At 43.7% G+C, this 12,737-nt stretch overlaps 1 protein-coding gene across 2 annotated transcripts in view; it reads left to right on the forward strand.

Moving 5' to 3' along the window:
- The window catches only part of MAF (MAF bZIP transcription factor), a 328,059-nt gene that overhangs the window by 190,352 nt on the left and 124,970 nt on the right, over window positions 1–12,737 (forward strand). The window contains exon 3 of one of the 2 annotated variants that reach the window (XM_054579157.1): window positions 11,630–11,879. The exons of the other annotated variant lie outside the window; for it this stretch is intronic. The gene's annotated coding sequence lies outside the window, so the exon portion shown is untranslated. Of the gene's footprint in view, window positions 1–11,629; window positions 11,880–12,737 lie in introns of those variants that run through there. 2 annotated transcript variants of the gene reach the window in all.

Consider the following 12,737-nt stretch of genomic DNA (forward strand, 5'->3'; position numbering starts at 1 on the left):
TTATCGTCCCTTTTGATGCTCACAACTACCTTTGAGGTAGGGGTTATTACTTTGTTTTGTAGACAAGAATACGGATGATTAACAGTCAATAAATAGCTACTTTAATTAATAGACTTAAAGTTTCAAATGGACTTCTACTGGAAAAGCCCGAGTTGAATTAGCCGGTATGAGACAGGTTTTTGAGAGATTGTAAGCCATGTGGAAACATACTGATTAAGTAAAAAAATATATAAAGTATTTTGTTGGGCCAAAGAAACACGTGCCTGGAAAACCCATTGGCTGCCTCAGGAGAAAGTGCATGTTCCCTAGATCTAGGAGCAAAGGAAAAACAGCAGAGCTGTGTTTTATTTCTCTTTTGGCTCTCTCATAACCTTGGAGGGTTTGTGAACTGCCCCATCATGGACTCGGACTGAGTCCCAAAGGGGTCTCTGAGTCCAGACAAACTTAGTCTTTGCCATTCACTGGGGCTTCAGTGAGGCACTTTCTAGCTTATAGGACAAAGGCCAGCTTAAGCCCAGAGCTCCTCAACTGGGAACAGTTGGTCTTTAGCTGTAATTATGCCCATGATATACATTCCGACCCAAGAAGTATTTCTCTTCTTTGCATCTCCCTCCCTCTCCAAAAATGAAGCAGGAAGGTGTGGGCAAGACTCTCGTTCTTGGATTAGCCAGTTTTACTTATTGAGAGTGGGTTGTTACATACATCCAGGGTCAATCATTTGCTTCCTAAAGAGATAGATGCTAAAATTCAATAAATTTTAGCTGGAAAGTAAAAGGAAATCTAACATAACTCCATATAGAACTTAACTTGAGCTAGTGTGATTGTATTTTAAAGCAACCCTTGCTGGGTTTTGGGGGTGTGTGTGTGTGTCTCTGTGTATGAATGTATTTATATGTGTGTATGTATGTGTGTGCACATGCATTTACAACAGACCAAGAAACACGTGACTTCTGTTCCTACATCTTTTGCTACTGCCCAGATCTTAGGTGTGCTTTTGCCAGGCAGTTCCACAATGGCAGCTTGCAATGACAGAATGCGACTTCAGCAAAGGGGACTGTCATTATACTGTAGAAGAGGGCTGGCAAACACATGGCCAACAGCAGAGAGCCGCACGTCAGCCTCCTGGCAGGCATCACCAATGGATCCGGACACTCCCGATGCTCCAGCCAGGCGCAGCTTCAGAGCCCTCAGCGCAGTTCTCCGGGGGGCGCCAGGCCAGCCCGTTGGAGTGGCAGGCAAGATGGAAGCCGTTTACCCTCACTGCGGGAGGAGAGGCTTCCCAGGCCAGCACCTGTGATCCAGGGAAGCTGTTACTCAAATTATCTTAAAATTATTACCAGTCATTTAATATTGTCACAAGCTGAATCTGATTTTTAAAAAGCTCGTAACACTTCACAAGGGGAAAATGGTATCCTATGGGACACAGCCAAAGCAATCATCTTGAGAGAAGGTCCTACTTTATTTGTACTCAAGTCCAAATTAAAATAGACCTGGCTGTTTAAATGGCATCTAAAAAGTGTAGACCATTTGACCCAGTAATTCCATTTCTGAGACTCAACACTGAAGAAATCATGTTAATTCAGGAAATTCCTTGTGGAAAAAAAGCTGTTCAATTTGGCAGTATTTATAATACCAATAACAGTCATATAATACTCAACAATAAGAAAAGAGATAATTAGTATATGCTCATTTGATTTATTCTTATGATTATAAGTGATATACATTAAAAATCAATTTAAAAAGACTTGGAGGAGATAAACAGAAAAAATCATCTCTGGCGGTCAGATTATGGATAAATATTTATTCTTTTGGTCTACTTATCACTATTTTTACTTTTAATCATATGTGATTATTTTTCTATAAAATTGTTATTGAAGTATAACATAGAAAAGTGCTCAAATCATACATGAACAATTCAATGACTTTTAATAGAGTGATTGTACCTCGCATGCTCCAGAACAGCTTGGTTTTGCCGGGTTTTGAATTTTATTATAATGGAATCAAAAATTAAGTACTTTTTTATTATTCGCCCCTTGTCCTTACTGTTGTGCTTCTGAAAGTCATCCCCGCAGTTGCATTGAGTTATAGTATGTTTTTTGCATTGCTGTGTAGTGTTCCATTTTGTGACTGTAGCAGTGCATGGTGGATGAGTTTTCCTACTTTGGGGACATTCAAGTGTCAGTGCTGCTAAAAATGTTCTTGTCATTGGCTTTTGATGAACATACATGAACATTTCTGTGGAGGTTTATCTAGAAGTGGAATTCCCAGGTCATGGAGTAATAACTTTTCCAATAGAAAAAATATATGTTAAAAATATAACAGTAGTACACTGGCTGGTGTGGATCCATTGGTTGGAGCGTTGTCCCATAAACCAGAAGGTTGTGGGTTCAATTCCCAGTCAGGACACATACCTAGGCTGTGGGTTCAGTCCCTGGTTAGGGCTTGTATGAGAGGTAACTGATCAATGTTTAATAACACAGTAGTTAAAATGCCATTTATCAAAGGCAAAGGCAGAGAAAATTCAAGGAATCCAAATCAAGATAGATGCTACCCTATTTTTTGAGTAACAGATATAAACAAAGCTTAGGATAAAACTACAAGATAAAAGCAAACATACCAACAACAAGGCAAACTGAACTAAATCTAACTAAAATTGAAATTCTAATACATGTGAAGAAGTAACATTTCCCTTTTTCTGTTTTTTGCTTCCCCTCCCCTTGTTTGCCAATACTCAAATAATTGTTGCTTCACTGTTCTCCCAGTAAATATCGATATTTTGAAAGAAGTCTGCTGACAGATTTCTCAGGATCCAGAAACTGAACTGTAGTGTGGACTTGTTTTCCATATTGAGAGATGCCCTGTTAACCCACATATGTCTTCTAAACCACATCTGCAGCAAGGGTTTGGTATATTCTGGTTCTACCCATGTTTCTGTAATTGCTAATGGAGTTCCACATCCCTCCACCATTAGTTTGTGTTTCCCAATAGATTTGGGCTCCAGAGTCTGGAAACCATGAGGCAAATCCAAGTTTATTTGTAGCAGGCCAAATCCAAGTTTATTTGTAGCAGCCCAGATTTTTTGGGTATAAACTACAGTAGTTTGTATCATGTCTCTCTGCTCTGAGCTTCAGCATCCCTATTTGTGATGTGGAGCTGATAGTTACGTTTTTGCTTGGTTGCCTAGGGCAGTGCCTAGAACATAGTAGGTGCATAGTAAGTGGCCGCTATTACTCTCAGTCCTCATCATCACCATCATCATCATCACCATGCCCTCTGGGAAAGAACATCAAGACCATGTGGAAGTATTGAGCCCAGCCTCTTTCTCTTCTGGAGAGCAGTGAGGCCTCTGTACCAGCTACCTGGCCATCTGGAGGTGCATGATGGAGAATGGGAACAGGAACTTTAGGAGAAGAGGAGGAATTTTCTCCACTGGAGAAAATCAATGCCAAGAAATCCACTCATGCAGGCAGAACTCCCTGCCTCTGGGTCACAGGGAATTTCTACTCAACTTGAGGCATCAAAACTTTCCTGCTGGCAGAGGTTGATTCTTCTGAAAATATTCACTTGTATTCATTCATTCATTCATTCATTTGTTCATGCTGTAAATGCTCACCAATAACTTACTCTGTCCCAGCTCTGTGGTATCTACTGGGGTTAGAAGATAATACAAGTCCTTGGCTCTACCCGAACTAAACACCCTGTACATAGTGTGGACATAGGTGAGTTTCTGTGTACACTTGTATGTGTACACATACACACTAAAGTCAGCTATTTAAGGGGTTATTCCATATCATGGTCATGTCCACATACTCACTGCAGTATCTCCCTATCTCCCCAGTGTCTCCATATCTCATCTATTTTGTCTGTTACCAGGTAGTGTTTTCTTAAAGAATAAGTAAATGAATGAGACAGACAAAGCCAGAGTAGAAGGAAGGAAAAAAGAAAGAGACAGAGGGAGAGAATAAATGACCTCTTCCAATGTCCTGTGTCACTGTGCTTGTTTATTCCTCTATGGTTGCGTCTTCCCTTCCCCCTAGAATTCTGTCATTGGTTATACACCTGTCTCTTCTGGGAGGTCACGAGTGGCCCTACATCTCCAGTGCCTTCACAGTGGCTCTCCTGTAATAGCACCATCAATAAACGGGTGCTGAATGGATGCTTTGTAACTTAGAAATATTACCAGGTGTCACTGGAAAAAGGATAACCAGCAGGAGTTGTTGTAAGAAGTAAGTAACTAGGCTGTTGTAGCAATTGCAGCAATTCAGGAGTGAAATGTAGAGAACCGGACCCAAGCAGAGAGGCAAAAGCTGGAGAGGGAAGAGCAAGTAGTGAAGAGGTTGAAAGGAAAATTCAACAGAGTTCATTGACCAGTGAGCTGCAGAAGGGGAGAGAAGAGGGATGAGCCAAGGAGGACACTGAGATTCTGAGCTTGGGCACCATTCATTCTAGTAGGTTCTTTGCCCTTCCCTTGATGTGTTTTCACTGACAAGGCAAAGAAGAGGACTGAAGATTTCCTTGCTATATCAAACAAATAAAGTTTATCAAACGTTGTCACGAATCACCAAAACTCTGAGAATCAGAGTTGGCAATAATGAGGATAAACTTGATTCGCTTGTTGTGTTGGGCAGTTTTTCTGCATTTATTCATCTCTTCGGTTCTTTATTGGTTCCCTACTCTACCAGATGCCATTGATGCAATGTTGTGGGAAAAGAGATGTAATCCTGCCCTGACAGAACTTGTAACAGAAGCCAGAGGTGACCGAGTGGAGCTGCTAATGTGAAACTGCAAAGGGGAACTGATGGAAATCCTACATACAACTTCCAGGAAGTGTCTGGGGATGCTCTGGAGGAAGAAACTTTCCATCAGAGATCCAAGTGAGGGGAGAAAAGAATGTTCTAGAAAGAGGCAAGAGTGAGTTGGCAGTCCTGCAGTAGGAGGGAACTAGGTTAAGTATGAATGAATGGAAAGAAAATCTGTGGGCCTGGAGCCGAGAGGGGACCTGGTGGGAGAAAAAACCAACGAGACAGGCTGTAGCCAAACCAAGCAGGACTTCGTAGGCAGTGTAAGGATGGAAGAACCTGTTAGGGGGAGTGAATCACAGCTCTTGAGGTCAAATCTGAAGTTCTCAATAGTTCTGATTCACACAAAGGAGCCTGTCGGGGGATTGCCTGTCAGACCGCAGCCTGCCCCGTTCAAGTGGATTCTGAGGTGCCCCAGTAAGTCGCCACCGCTAAGACATTATAGCGTCTCTCCTAGTTCTTTCCAGTCTGATGTAATCTTGCCGAAGACTGGCAGCAGTTGCAAGAAAACTGTTTCAGATATCTATTAATATTTTAACATGCTTTTAAGAAAATTTGGCCTTTTGTCGAGCTGGTCTCAGAGCAGACATATATCATAGTTCATGATAGACATTACACTTACCCCCTATTCAGTGGGTATATTTCTCTTGTTTGGATTCATTTTTAAACATCTATTATTTAAAAAAAATCTTTCTTGCCAGTTACGTGTTTGTTCCTACAGCTCTAAAGCTTGTTTACTCTGAGCAAGTTACCCCCGTCCTCACCCACCCCGTGAGGAACAGTGAGCCTTGAATTCTCTGACCTGGGCCAGCTGAGATCACTGCTCTCAAATTAAACAAAAAACCATCTGGAACTTGGAGGCCAAACCAGAATGTCTAGTAACAAGGAAATTACAGCCTGCAACTGGTGTAGCACTTGGAAAAAGACTTTCTCCTGTTTAACAAATTCTTATTGAAACTTTAACATGTCCAGGGACTTTGCATAATGCTTACACCTAGGCAATCTCATTTTTTTCTTATGACAAGACTTTGAGGTGAATGTTGCTTATCCATGTTTAACAGAAGAGAAAAGGGAAGGTTTTGGGGTGATTGATAGTAACATACCAATAGGCAAAATTTAAACTTTCTGTCCAAGAACAAGATAGAACAAGATGTGTTGTTCTACCTCTCTAGAGGCATACACTGGTCTTTTTTTTTTCAGTCTCTAAAGGGAAGCTGTTGACATTGTAGAACATTCTAGTTCAGAGGCTTTGAGAGATAGAGGTCTGAGTTCAGGGGCTCAGTGGAAGAATATGCTGGTGAGGGCAACAGGTGTAAGGAGGACAGATGAGCTGAGATATGAATTATGAAGAGAAGCCAACATGGAAAGGGCTCAGGGAAAGGTATTTCAGACAAAGGGAACAGCATGTGTGAAGCTTCTGAAGTGAGAAGCAAGAACTTGCTGTGTTTTTGGAACATGGAAGAGTCCAGTGTGGTTGGAGGGTGGTGTGGGAGAAAGAAAGGGGTATAAGACAGTCCAGGGCTGGATCATGAGGGCCTTGTTGGTTATCCAAGAAAGTGAATGTCTTCCTGAGTGTAATTTTGTGGCAGATTAAAGATAGCCATGCATTCCTGGACTCTCTTTCCATGGAGGGTGGCATCTGTGACCCCTTCTCTAGATTCTGGGAGGCTCTCTGACTCTCTGAGCAAGGCAGTATGGCAGAAGTGATGATCCAGTTCCCAACCCCTGGACTCAAGGAAGGGGCAGCTTCTGCTTCTTGTTTTGAAACACTTTCTGGCAGTCCTAAGCCACTATGTAAGCCACTTAAACTGAAACTGCCATGCTAGCGTGGTGATATGGAGACACTTCAACAATCCCATCTGAGCCCAGCCCTCCAGCCACCCCCATCAAAACACCATAACATGTAAGCAGAACCATCTTATACCCTCCAGGCCAGGCCATTCACCAGCTGAGCACCCTTGTGTGACCTCAGTTGACTCTGTGAAGCAGAACAACCATCCAGCTGAGCACTGTCTGAATTTCTGCCCCCAAAATTGAGAACAGCAATACAATGATGATTGTTTTGAACCACAACATTTTAGGGTAGATTTTTACATAGCAGAGGATACCTCAAACATATAGGAAGTCATTGAAGTGATGTGAGGGAGTTATGACCTAGTGAACATGCTATAGAAAGATAATTATAGCCACAGTGTAGAGACTGAATTGTGGGTAGGAAGGGTGGGGCACAAGTGGAAGTGGGGAGATGGATTCTAGAGTGCACTTCAGTCATTCAGGCAAGACAGTGAGGGTAAGAACAGAAAAGTAGTGAATCTGGTATATACTTTTGGGAAAAACAAAAATCATCACTCACTGGTAATTGAATACGGGATAATAAAGTAGAAGGAATGAAGGATGACACCTCCTAAGATCTTGGAGAAGTGGCACTGCTTTTCTGTACCACAGACAAGACCTCAGCCCTGCTTTGGTTTTGCTCCTTATAGATGCTCCTGTCTCCAGGGAAGATAGATATGTGGCCCTGCAAGGGGCACAGGAAAGGTTTGGCCACCGTTGAGCAAGCTTCCATGTGGGCAGGATGAGACCCACTCAGGACCTCTGTGTGTCCAGAAGTGGCACTGCCAGTTGGACGACCCCCTTCTCACCAAGTGCTCCAGAGCTGGGGTATCTTAAGGGCTGCTGGTCTCTGACACCAGCTTGTAGCCTGTCCCTCTTTGCCCGCTGTCACTCTCAGCAGATAATCTCTGATCTCAGTCTAAAGAGGAAGGACTCAAAGCCAAACACCTTTCAACATCATTTCTCCAACTATTCCTAGGCCAGAGGGAAAGTCTCAGCCCCAATCCTTTCCCCACACAGAAATTTACTGAAAATGTCTTTGCCAGGTAACCATCCCCCCCGGCCCCCAGCGGGGAAGGAATCTTTTGGAGGAGACTTCTAAGTCTCCTCTGGTTGACCCAGTAACTAGTATCATGGGTGAGTCAAGCTCCTGTTATCAGCATTTTATTCCGGGCTCTTGGCTGAGTCACCCCCATGCCTTTCCCAGTGAGTGCCAATAAGCGAACAGCTCAGAAGGTCGGGAGAGGTCGCCTGTGGAGGAGGCCATCTTTGAGGATTTGGAGGCCTGGCATTTGCTGAATTTCAGTTCCCTTTCAAGTTATTGCTTCACTCCAGCTGGGGCTCAGGTCGCAGCAATCTGCTCTTGTCCAAAGTGTTAACGATTTGAGATTAGCCGTGGCAGCCCTTCGTGCCCAGCCTTGAATCCATCATGGAGGATGGAAGCATTTGCAGTGGGGGCTGAGATTAGTCAGTTTGCCCTCTGGCCTTGGGCTTGGGGCTGCTTTCTGAATTACTACTTTTCCAAATGTCAGTGAGAAGCCAGGTTACAGTTTTTCCAAAGTCACTTCCATCTATACCAGCTCTCAAGTTTTGGGTGTCACCTATCCCAGGGAGCCATGGCAGGAAAATTAAAGAAAAGGAAATATTTCCAAACACACCAATAACAACCTAAGCTCCATGGAAATAGGGAGCCTATTTCAGGATCTGTGATATCAGAGTATCATCCTACCTTCAAGAATGGCGGACCTAATATTCTCAGACACAACGTTTGCCTAAAAATAGGGAAGGCAGTATCACGCAGTAGGGAAATATGGCCTCGGGATGAAAGAGACTTTAACTTGAGTCCTAAGAATCACTGGAATCACTAGAATGTTAGTTTTGTACACAGAAAGATCTTGTCTGTCTTGTTTGTCCCTGTAACCCAGAGCCCATATAGAGCGAATGCTCAAAAAAGTAGTTGTTGGAGGAATTTATGAAGTTCTTCTAGTTATTAGCTGTGAAACTTCAGGCAGTTAGCTTTAGTTGCCTCATTTATAAGTCTGTGCAGAGTTGATAATGAGGATTAAATGAGAGAGCATTCTTATGCATTCAACAAACATTTCTTGAGTTCCTCCCACTGTGAACTTGACACTGTTTGAGGCTCTGATGACATAGCAGAGAACAAAAATGGTAGACCTGCCAGCCTTCATGGAACCCTTTTCTAATAGAGGAGACAGACAATAAGATTAAAAAAAAAAAAAAAAAGACATGTTAAAAAGTGAGATGTCAAATGAAGAAATGTAAAGCAAGAAATGGTGTAGCAAGTCAGAGGTGGGAGTTTCAGTTTTAAATTGGGAGAGAAGGCCAAGGGAGGCTTGATTGGGAAGCTGACATTTAAGCAAAGACTAAAGATTTGAAGAGTTGGTCATGTGAACATTACTGGTCCAGGCAGCATGTGCAAAGATCCTGAGGTAGAACCTTGAACGGCATATTCGAAGAACACAGGTTAGCCATTGTGACTGAAGTGAACAGAGGAAATGAGAAAATAAGGAAACCAAAGGACCTTATTGGTGGGGACTTTAAGGCCATAAGGAAAAGGACATTAGCATCTACTCTGAGAAGGGGTATAATGTTTTCAGTAACATGCCGGGTACACAGTAGATACTTCACAAATACCTCTCTGTCTCCTTTGTAAAAAACTGACAAATCACGCTTTTTCATAGTCACATGCTGTCACTGCTGTCAGCCAGGTCATTCCGTAAGATAGACTATACTAGACTCGTGGAGCATGAGCTCCAGGAAAGGTCTTGAGACTCTGTCTTAACTGTTCAAAATTAGATACCATCCTCTTAATGGCCACCATGCTCTTCCCATGCGGATGCTGTTAGACAGACAAAACCCAGAACCTCAAGAGCTGGGGATGTGGCTCATTCAGGAGCTGTTATAAAACGAGCTTCAGTGAGATGAGTCAGCTCCCAGGCAGGATGGGAAGCGGCCTGGCCCATGAAAAGAGTCCCGACCTGTGCGCTCCTGGCTTCATCCTGGAGCCGAAGATCACTTCCTCTGCCTGGATGGGAGGGCAGGGAACAGTGTGGAGACTGGAAAGCCTCCAGCCCCGGGGGCAGGGCTGCAGGGAGCCCTGTGGCCAGCATCTTTCTGCGCTTGTCACTCGGCAGACAACTGGTGTGTGGGTGATGACACAGAGCGTCACGGCTGGCCGGCGTTAGTGTCTAGCCGAACTTGGTCCTCTTCTAACAGCACTTAGGTGCTGGCAAGGCCCGTGAGAGCTAAAGGACCCTAAAAAGAATTTGATGTGACAGAGGTCTTGTAGGAGCACAATGAAAGAATGACGACAGGCTGGTGACTGAGTGCCCATGAATTGCTGGCTTCTGTGTTCCCCAGATCTGTGCTATCTCTTGAGGAAGCCCCTAGGCATGTGTGGCTATTGCCATGGGAATCAAAATGAGCTAGAATGAAAAGAAACTGACAAATCAGTTTTCTGGTCACACTAGCCACATCTCAAGCGCTTAGTAGCCACCCATGTGGCTCCCCACTTGGACGACAGAGATGGGACAGTTTCATCATCGCAGAAAGCTCTTTTGGGCAGCGCTGCTCTCCCTCCTCAAGTCACCCAGCACCCCTGAAGGCAGGGCAGGAATCCCCACTTAACAGATGAGAAAGGTGAGCCTCAGGGAGCGAGCCATAGTGACACCACCAGGAAGAGGTACAGGGACCCCCTCCCAGCAAGGTGCCGCGCCTAGAAGGTAGAACAGCCCTGGCCTGGGGCGTGGCAGAGCCAGTGGGAACTGATGGGGAGAGAATGAGGTGACAGCTCTTCCCTGTAAGGATGCTGGTATTTCTGGGGGATGCCCGGTTTCAGGAAGTGGCGCTTGTCTTTCTAAACATTTCCCTTCCCTCTCTCGTCCCCTCCCTTCCTTCCTTGTGTGTGGCCTGTCAGATTTGCACAAGTGAAAACCAATAACTTAATTCCTCTCTGCTTTTTCTGGGGCAACAGTAAAGAACCACTTCCTTTGGCAGAGAGACAGGGGTGGGAGAAAAGGGCTTCATGCTCATACTTGTAGGTCAGGTAGGAAGTGAAGTTACTCTTCACATCCCTTTGAATCCTAACAGCAATTGTATGAGGCAGGTATTGGCATACCCTTTGCACACGTGAGAGAACTGAGGCTCAGACAGGAAGAGACTCCTTCGAAGTGAAAGATACTGAGTGGTTAGCCTGGCACTCAAACCAAGGGCACTCAAACAAATCTGGCTGGTCACAGAATCTGTGGTCTTTCTACCGGGCCAGGCAGCCTTTGTCATTGACAGTTTCAATGGAAATTTTCCTATGATTCTCTGCTTCTCCCCATCATGGCACACCACACACCTTGAACTTGGAGACTGGGCTTCTGAGTGAAGGCTGAGCATGATGTTTCCAAAATCTCCTTCATGGAACAACTTTGTTTGTTTGTTTGTTTGTTTAATTTCATGTGTGGTTCTGTCAGGAATGGGCTGCTGCCGACTAGTTTAGGAGCTCTTTTCCCTGTTACCTATCTGTAGAGATCATGGCCACATTTCCAAAATATTTGTCTTAGTACAAACGGACTTTTCTTTTTTTTTCTTTTTAAGGAAATGGAAACACAAAGAAATCATCTGAATACTTAGACCAGGAAGTCCAGCTGCATAATTTGTGGTGCCCCATACAAAATAAAAAATGTAGGCTCTATTCAGGAAGCAGGGGAAAATATTATCAATGGTTCTAAAATACATAAAGCCTTTTCCTTTGTTCCATGGTCTTTTTTTCAAATCGCCGAGGCATTTTACATTTGCTATTTAATGCCATTCTAAGTAATAAAAAATTAAAATTTTAAAGTACTGGCATGTTTTAATGTTCATCTTAATATCATTCAATACCATTTTAAATGCAAATAGAAGAGTGTTTGACTCATATGTAAAATCACCCAAGTTACAGAATCTGTATCTCATAGCTCATACATGCCTATGCACTTTATTTTTATCAGGATGATGGAAACACTGTACAAAACCCAGTCAACTCTTTTTATTTCACCTCTTTACTGCACACTCATCCCACCGACACTCTCTGCCTCTGGCTTACTGATAAGCAAGGAAGGACTAAAAGGAACTGTGAGTTACCCAATCTTTCTCTTTCCTCCTCTGTCATCGTTTTCAGCATAAGTGGTTGCCTCATACAGGGAAGTAACACGAGTAAGACAGGATATGATAGGGCTCCTTGGTCACTTGTGTTTCTTATAACCTTTTCTTCTGTATTCAAAGCAAGTCCTGGTTTGAATGGAAGCGAGGCCTCCCAGGGTTGACGGAACCCTCGTTTAGTGGTAGATATATTTGCTTTGTGTCTTACTGAACTTGCATGCATTGTGAGTGCACTAGAATTCTGTGCTTATGAGGCAGTGAAAGTGCTGTACGCCAGCAGGGTGACAAGGATTGGTGGGCTCTAGACACACAACATTGTATATCACCTCTGCTCCTGTGCCTGCTCCTTTGTCCCATGGGACTTCACTTACAAAACAGAAGTTCAGAGGTACAATTATTAAGAATTTTAGGACAGTGACAGCAGAGTATGAAACCATACCCAGGGTCCTGCTGAACATGGGGCCCCCCATGACCTCATAGGTTACTTGCTCAGGAAGCCAGCCCCATGAGCAGTGATACCTAAACTCAACTGGCCATAACAATCACCAGGGGAATTTTCTAAAAATTTCTGACCCTGCCACAGAGGTCCTGAATCAGAATCTCTTGAGAGGAGCTTGAGGACTTTTTTTTTAAACTTTTACCAGCTCCCAGATGATTATTATCATCAGGATATCTGGAGAAAGTCAAAACTGGACATAGAAGATGGGGAATAGCCTCTGAGGTTTAGAAAGCCAGGACGAAATGTGAGCCCTGCGGATCACTGGTGGGATGACCTTAACCTCCCTGTGCCCCCAAATCCTTTATTTGTAAAAAGGCCTAAAACTGACAATCCATGTCAAACAGAGCTAGTGTAAGGGGGAATGAGTTCACACGTGTAAGTCAGTTTGGGGAAGGAGCTCACTCACACTCGATAAATGATGGCTAAAGTTATTTTGATTAGGGGAGTCAGTTATCCAT

Source organism: Pteronotus mesoamericanus, unplaced genomic scaffold (genome assembly GCF_021234165.1).
Source record: "Pteronotus mesoamericanus isolate MK-2021 breed Mesoamerican mustached bat unplaced genomic scaffold, CSHL_Meso_final contig_52, whole genome shotgun sequence".
Lineage (NCBI taxonomy): Eukaryota > Metazoa > Chordata > Mammalia > Chiroptera > Mormoopidae > Pteronotus > Pteronotus mesoamericanus.